Source organism: Halichoerus grypus, chromosome 4, assembly GCF_964656455.1.
Source record: "Halichoerus grypus chromosome 4, mHalGry1.hap1.1, whole genome shotgun sequence".
Classification (NCBI taxonomy): domain Eukaryota; kingdom Metazoa; phylum Chordata; class Mammalia; order Carnivora; family Phocidae; genus Halichoerus; species Halichoerus grypus.
The window spans coordinates 3,353,099-3,358,918 of record NC_135715.1 but is presented as its reverse complement, the minus strand read 5'-3'; positions in this window follow the sequence as shown (position 1 = coordinate 3,358,918).

The following is a 5,820-nucleotide window of genomic DNA, read 5'->3' as shown; positions in this document are numbered from 1 at the left end:
TAAATGTTTCCCTTAGGCACATTCTTTAGGCAAAATTAAGATGCACAGCATGTCCTGAGATGACAGCCAGGAGCAACCCATTCAGTGAGTCTTCAGGAATTCATGATTTGAATAACATGTTCAATGTACTCACCTTTTAAAAGTTAGAACAGATTGCCCGGTGACCTACAAATACTTGAAATTCTATTAAAACGCTATCGTGAAAATTTATAGTGTGCTTTAGGAAAAGAGTTCAACCTTACCCTTTATGGAGCCAGCACAAGTAAACAACTGTGGAATGAGCATGATCTTAGATACAATGTGTACATGAAAGTGAACTTGATCTTACCAGATTAGGTGAAGGGTCTTAGGTGAGTTTTGTCGGGATGCATGCATTACATGTTGCTATTTGAGATTGTTAAATCACACACAGACACACGAACAAGCACACATGTGCATGCCCGCCCACGCACACACATATTACTGAACAACACCATCCACGCGATCTTACGACCAATACACTGATGCCGTGAAGTTCTTCGCAAGCTCTGCCCCTAAAAAATGCTTGCAAAATAATTTAAAGTCGCTGCTAAACCACTCGATTATACAATTCTCAAGAGTGTTCATTTCCTCTCACTGCTACCTTTCATACTCTTCTTAGTCCGGTTGTTGAGTCCATGTCAGGGATGGTTGCTGATGGATTTTCTCATGAACAGAACATAAGCAAGTGGGAGGAGGTTTCAGTCTATCCCTGGAGACCCCCAATCTCTTCTACTTTTAACTGAAGGACATTATCTCCATTCCCTCCTTTGGGCGCTGACTAAGACCTTCACGTTAGATGTAAAGAACCTAGCAACGCGCTGTCTTATTTGCCAGGGATACTGTAACCAAGATTATTGCTCTGTTTGGAAAAAGATCACAGCCAGAACCACTGTATTGCTTCAAATCCATTCAGAATTTGGGACATCTTTAGGCATGACTTCAACCTGCCCAGGCCACCTTGCAGAAACAGGCAACCCAAGAATCCCGTGTGTCGCATGCTCTGTGGAGGCTCCCGGCAGAATTGTCTGCCCCATCCCCCCACCACGGTGCCTCCACTGCTCTGCACGCGCTCGGGTGGTGTCCATCTCTCGCTAGAAGGCACACCGTGGGGCAATGGGGGTCTTGACCACTTTTCTGTCTCCAGGGTCTGTGGCATTTGATAAACGTGGGACCGTCCGTGGGGTTGATCACCATCATCCCGAGTCCTTTGCCTAATGAAGTATTCTATTATCACTTCTACGGGGCTCCATCAAATTTGCTAGTATCGGGGAGGCAAGACTTCCTCTCTACCATTGTAGGTCGCTGGCTACACCTGAGAAGTTAGTTGACCTTAGACAGGTTAAGAGAAGCACACACAGGTTTGTACGCGTCTGCGGGAGCCCTAGAGAAAAATGAAGAGCCGAAGAACCGACAAAACCATCTGCTAGATTGAACAAAGGCAATTGAGGGAAAGTAACTAAACAATAAGGAGAGACAAAAGGAAGATAAGAGTTATTTTAACAAGGTCTGTTTGCACAGATTTCTGTCCGCCTTCACTGCCATTCCTGGTGATAAGAAGGTTTTTTTTTTCCCCTCCCCATTCAGGGAGGGAAACTTTCACGGTGGGGAGGTGGGGGGGGGGGCTAGCTCTTGCTTTTAGGAAGAAAAGGGAGGGACAAGCATCCTTTCTGCATCTGCTGTTTTTCAAGTGCCTTCAGCTCAAAAGAATCCTTACGCCCAAGTGTCGTATTTTCAGGTGACAGATTTCATTTGTTTATGCAGATGATGACTATATGCCCTTCATACGGTTGCTTTAGAGAAATAAATGAAGTGTGTGTGTGTGTCTTAGAACAGTGCCTCACATTAATTTTTTTAAGATTTTATTCATTTATTTGAGAGAGAGAACGAGTTGGTGAAAGAGCAGAGGGAGAGGGAGAAGCAGATTCCCCGCTGAGCAGGGAGCCCGATGCAGGGCTCGATCCCAGGACCCGGGGATCATGACCTGAGCCGGAGGCAGACGCTTCACTGACTGAGCCACCCAGGTGCCCCAGTGCCTGGCATTTAATAAGTGTTACATAAGTATTATCACTTTTAGTTTAAGGAAATGATCTGTGTAGGTAAATTTCCACCAAATTTTAGTCCAGTCTGACTCCCTGATGTTATTTTGAAAAAAAAAAAAAAAGTGTGAAAATTCAAACATGTTTACCTTGCACACAAACTCAAATGACTTTAACTTAAGTTGAACACCTAGCCTATGAAAATAGATTATTAATTTAGTTAGTAATCAAAGTCCAAACAAAACCCGAATCACGATGTCTAACTATTCTTTTGTTCTTTCCAGCTACAGACATTAGCAGACCAGAGAGAAGGTTTGCTCCAGAGACTCTGCATGTGACCTGTTTATATGTAATTACTTTATCTATGATCCAAGTATTTGTCTTGGGCTGTCGAAATTATAAGCTCCTTAACCATTTGCCTCATTCAAAAGTGAGATGCATAGCCTAGAGGCTCTCAATAAACATTAATTGAATGAGTACTTGAAAATAAACTTGTGTATCTTTTCCCTTAAATCCAAGCCTCTGCTAAGTTTGAGCCTCTGCGATCATAGAATCACTTCCCACTTACCAAGGACAAAATACAGTCAGTGCTGAGTCACTTTTCATCTTAAATTCTACTTTGGTTTTGGTTTCAATGACAAACATTACAGGTTTGATGTGATTTAGGTATTTAGCTAAAACAGACTGAGCATATCCCTAAATTCTTCTTTTCAGAAATCTCTAGTTATATCTGTTCGTTTAGCCTGGTTTTATTTAAATTATGGCTCCTTGGCTTTGCCCACACCAGGTGACGGGTCGATGAGAGTGTTCTCCATGCTGGGGAGATCCAGCTCTGCACAGGCGTCAAAAACAGAGCTCAAAAGTAGTTGGTGAGGGCGCCTGGGTGGCTCAGTCGTTAAGCGTCTGCCTTCGGCTCGGGTCATGATCCTGGAGTCCCGGGATCGAGTCCCACATCGGGCTCCCTGTTCAGCGGGGGGTCTGCTTCTCCCTCTGACCCTCCTCCCTCTCATGCTCTCTGTCTCTCGTTCTCTCTCTCTCAAATAAATAAATAAAATCTTTAAAAAAAAAAAAAGTAGTTGGTGAGACACTGATGCATACTTAACTTCTCATCTTCAAACTACCAACCATTTAATGTCAAACTCTGCAGCAAAAGACTGAAATCATGAACATACAGAGGAGTGGCCGGTACAGAGCCCCCCAAAGCCCCCACTAGGGTGAAATCCATACCCACCAACCCCCACTTGAGGACCATTTTTCTCCTCAGTAGAAACTTCTCTTCTTCCATCTGGCTTGTCATCATGATTTTGCAAGCACAGAGAGCTCTATTTACATAAGAGCAAATTCATGTGTGGAAGAGTCTTATCGGGAAAAGCAGATCCAAAACTTCCAAAATTAATACATCAATAGAGCACTCTAGCCAATTTTACATATGATCAGACTAATCAAATTTGGCATCACAGAACATTTATCGTAAGGGAAAATCTCCAAATAAACGCGTTTTGCTTATTCTTTTTTCACATCGAAGACAATTTAGGTAAAGGCAGCTGGTTGGCTGCACAAATGGAGAGGGGGAAACGAGATTTTCTTTTGGAGACCGAGGGAGAAAAGTGATTTTTGTATTTGCATAATTTGAAAAAAAAAAAAAACAAACTTGAAATTGGAAATGTTTTTCATGCTCTTACCAGGCCCAAGCCCAAAATAAATGATTCTAACTCAACAGTCCAGGGTTATGGATAAATGACATGTTCCATGGATGGAGCGTTCTGGAAAAAAGCTCAATGTATCATCTTGCTAGATCCTCAGGCAGCCAGACAGCCCTGCCCCATCTCATCCTGCGCACTATTTATGTGTTTCCATTTGCATGAACCTTCTCTAAGGTTTTGCCCGGTTGATTTTTCAAGTTAATGATAGGGCACTTGGGGAAAGATTAATGTCAGGAATGCAGAGCTTCAGCAAATTGTTGAAGAGTTTCACCATACAATTAATCTCTCTCTTGCCTCCATTACAAAAGTGCGAGGAATGAATGCAGGGAAGCCGTAATAATGCAGATATCACAGGTCTGTCTGTAAGAGCTGGGCGAGTCCGCTATAAAACTGAGAGCAAGATGGCTCTCTGCTCTCAATCATTCCAGCTCCCTGGGCCCCCCTTCCTTGCCAAGCGCCAGGGGCCTCAATGCTGTTTCCCCTTCGGCTGACCCCGGGACGGCCCCCTAAGCAGGACTGCAGCAGGGAGCTGAGATGGCGTCTCAATGAGGGCGATGTCACACTCCCATCTCCTTGAGTGTCCCCTGAGCCTCTCTTTATTTCCAGCCTTACCTTCATTCGACTTAGGACGACTCTCTCTCTCAGATGGGTTGCAAGAAATAAATACTTCTTCCCTCCAAGGCAATGCTGTGTAGCAGCCCAGGCTGATATTCAAAATAGTCAACTGGTAAGGCCCAGAAGACCAGTGAGAAAGATGCAGGCCTCCCCCGAATCCCCATTAACCCCTTACTTACAGGACCGTGGTTTTCCAAGGACTCCAGGGAAGGAGAGCGAACTCGAGGACATGCAAGTGAGGGACACGAGATGCTTGGGGACCATGCTTTGTCTCAATGGGAGGAAATCTGTCACTGGCTCTCATAGCATCTGCTGTCCTCTTTTTCAGCCTCTTCCCTGACCCTACCCAGGGTTGGACGCCATACATATCTCAGTTACAGGATGACCCAAATATGTCACCTCTCTCTGGAGCCAGTAAGGGGTAATGGTAATCATGCCCATGTTTGTCTCCACTCCAGGGGACTGGAACTTGCTTGCCCACTGGGCCTCCTGAACAAGGGGGGTGGGGTAGTGCTTATTGAGCGACAGAGCCTTTCCATGCCCAGCTGTGCAGACCATCCTCGCTCTCCGTAATGTGCTGTGGGCCGTGGGCTGCCAGCCTGGAGGGGTGCCCAATGGGAGTTTTGGAGCCCAAGTATGAACTTTGCATTTTGAAAGAAAAAAAATTTTTCCCTCTTAGTTCAGGTATGTAGTGACTTAGGAAGGAAAGTATAAAATGTAGCCACTAAGCCACTTTGTTCCAAGATTAGCAGGAGCTGAGGGAGAAGCAGGAGTCTCTGGAAAATGCAGGTTCCTGACTGGTCTCCCAAGAGAGGCAAAGATGGCAGCCGTCTGTGGGGAGACAAGAGAATCCGTGCCCTCTGCGGTGTGGCGATGGGGCTGCCTGGGCCTGGGAGAAGGAAACTAACAGCTTTAGCTCGGTGAAAATGGGCCCTCCTGCTGTTCAGGGTATGTTGGCCTATTCAGTATTTGGACAAGCAGCCATCAAACACAATTTTGGGACATGACATCTCACGTGAATTAGAAGACTGTCCCCATCACCAGCGATGGAATAAGTTGGTGCCACTTTCCAGATTTTGAACAACTATCTGAATTGAGGCCTTTGATTCCCTTTGTTACCCTAGCTGAGATTTTGGTGAGATCAGAATCAAATAAATGATTGATTTATCATCATTTACCAGACTCAGATAAATAAAAGTGACCGAATCCTGCTGAACGATGTCTAGTCCAGCGTGTTATTCTTCCCATTTATGACTTCATCTGGGGGGGTGCTCAGGGCGGGGGTGAAATTCTCCTACCAGCTGCCACCGTGTCAGCCCCTCGGTGAGCAGGTGGGCCCCTCGAGGGGCCCCTGCCTCAGACCCCCCACCACCGCATGGGCTGGCAGCCTGCCACAGCTGTTGACTTCTGTCATCTGTTTATGTCTGCGCCCACGAGCTTAAATC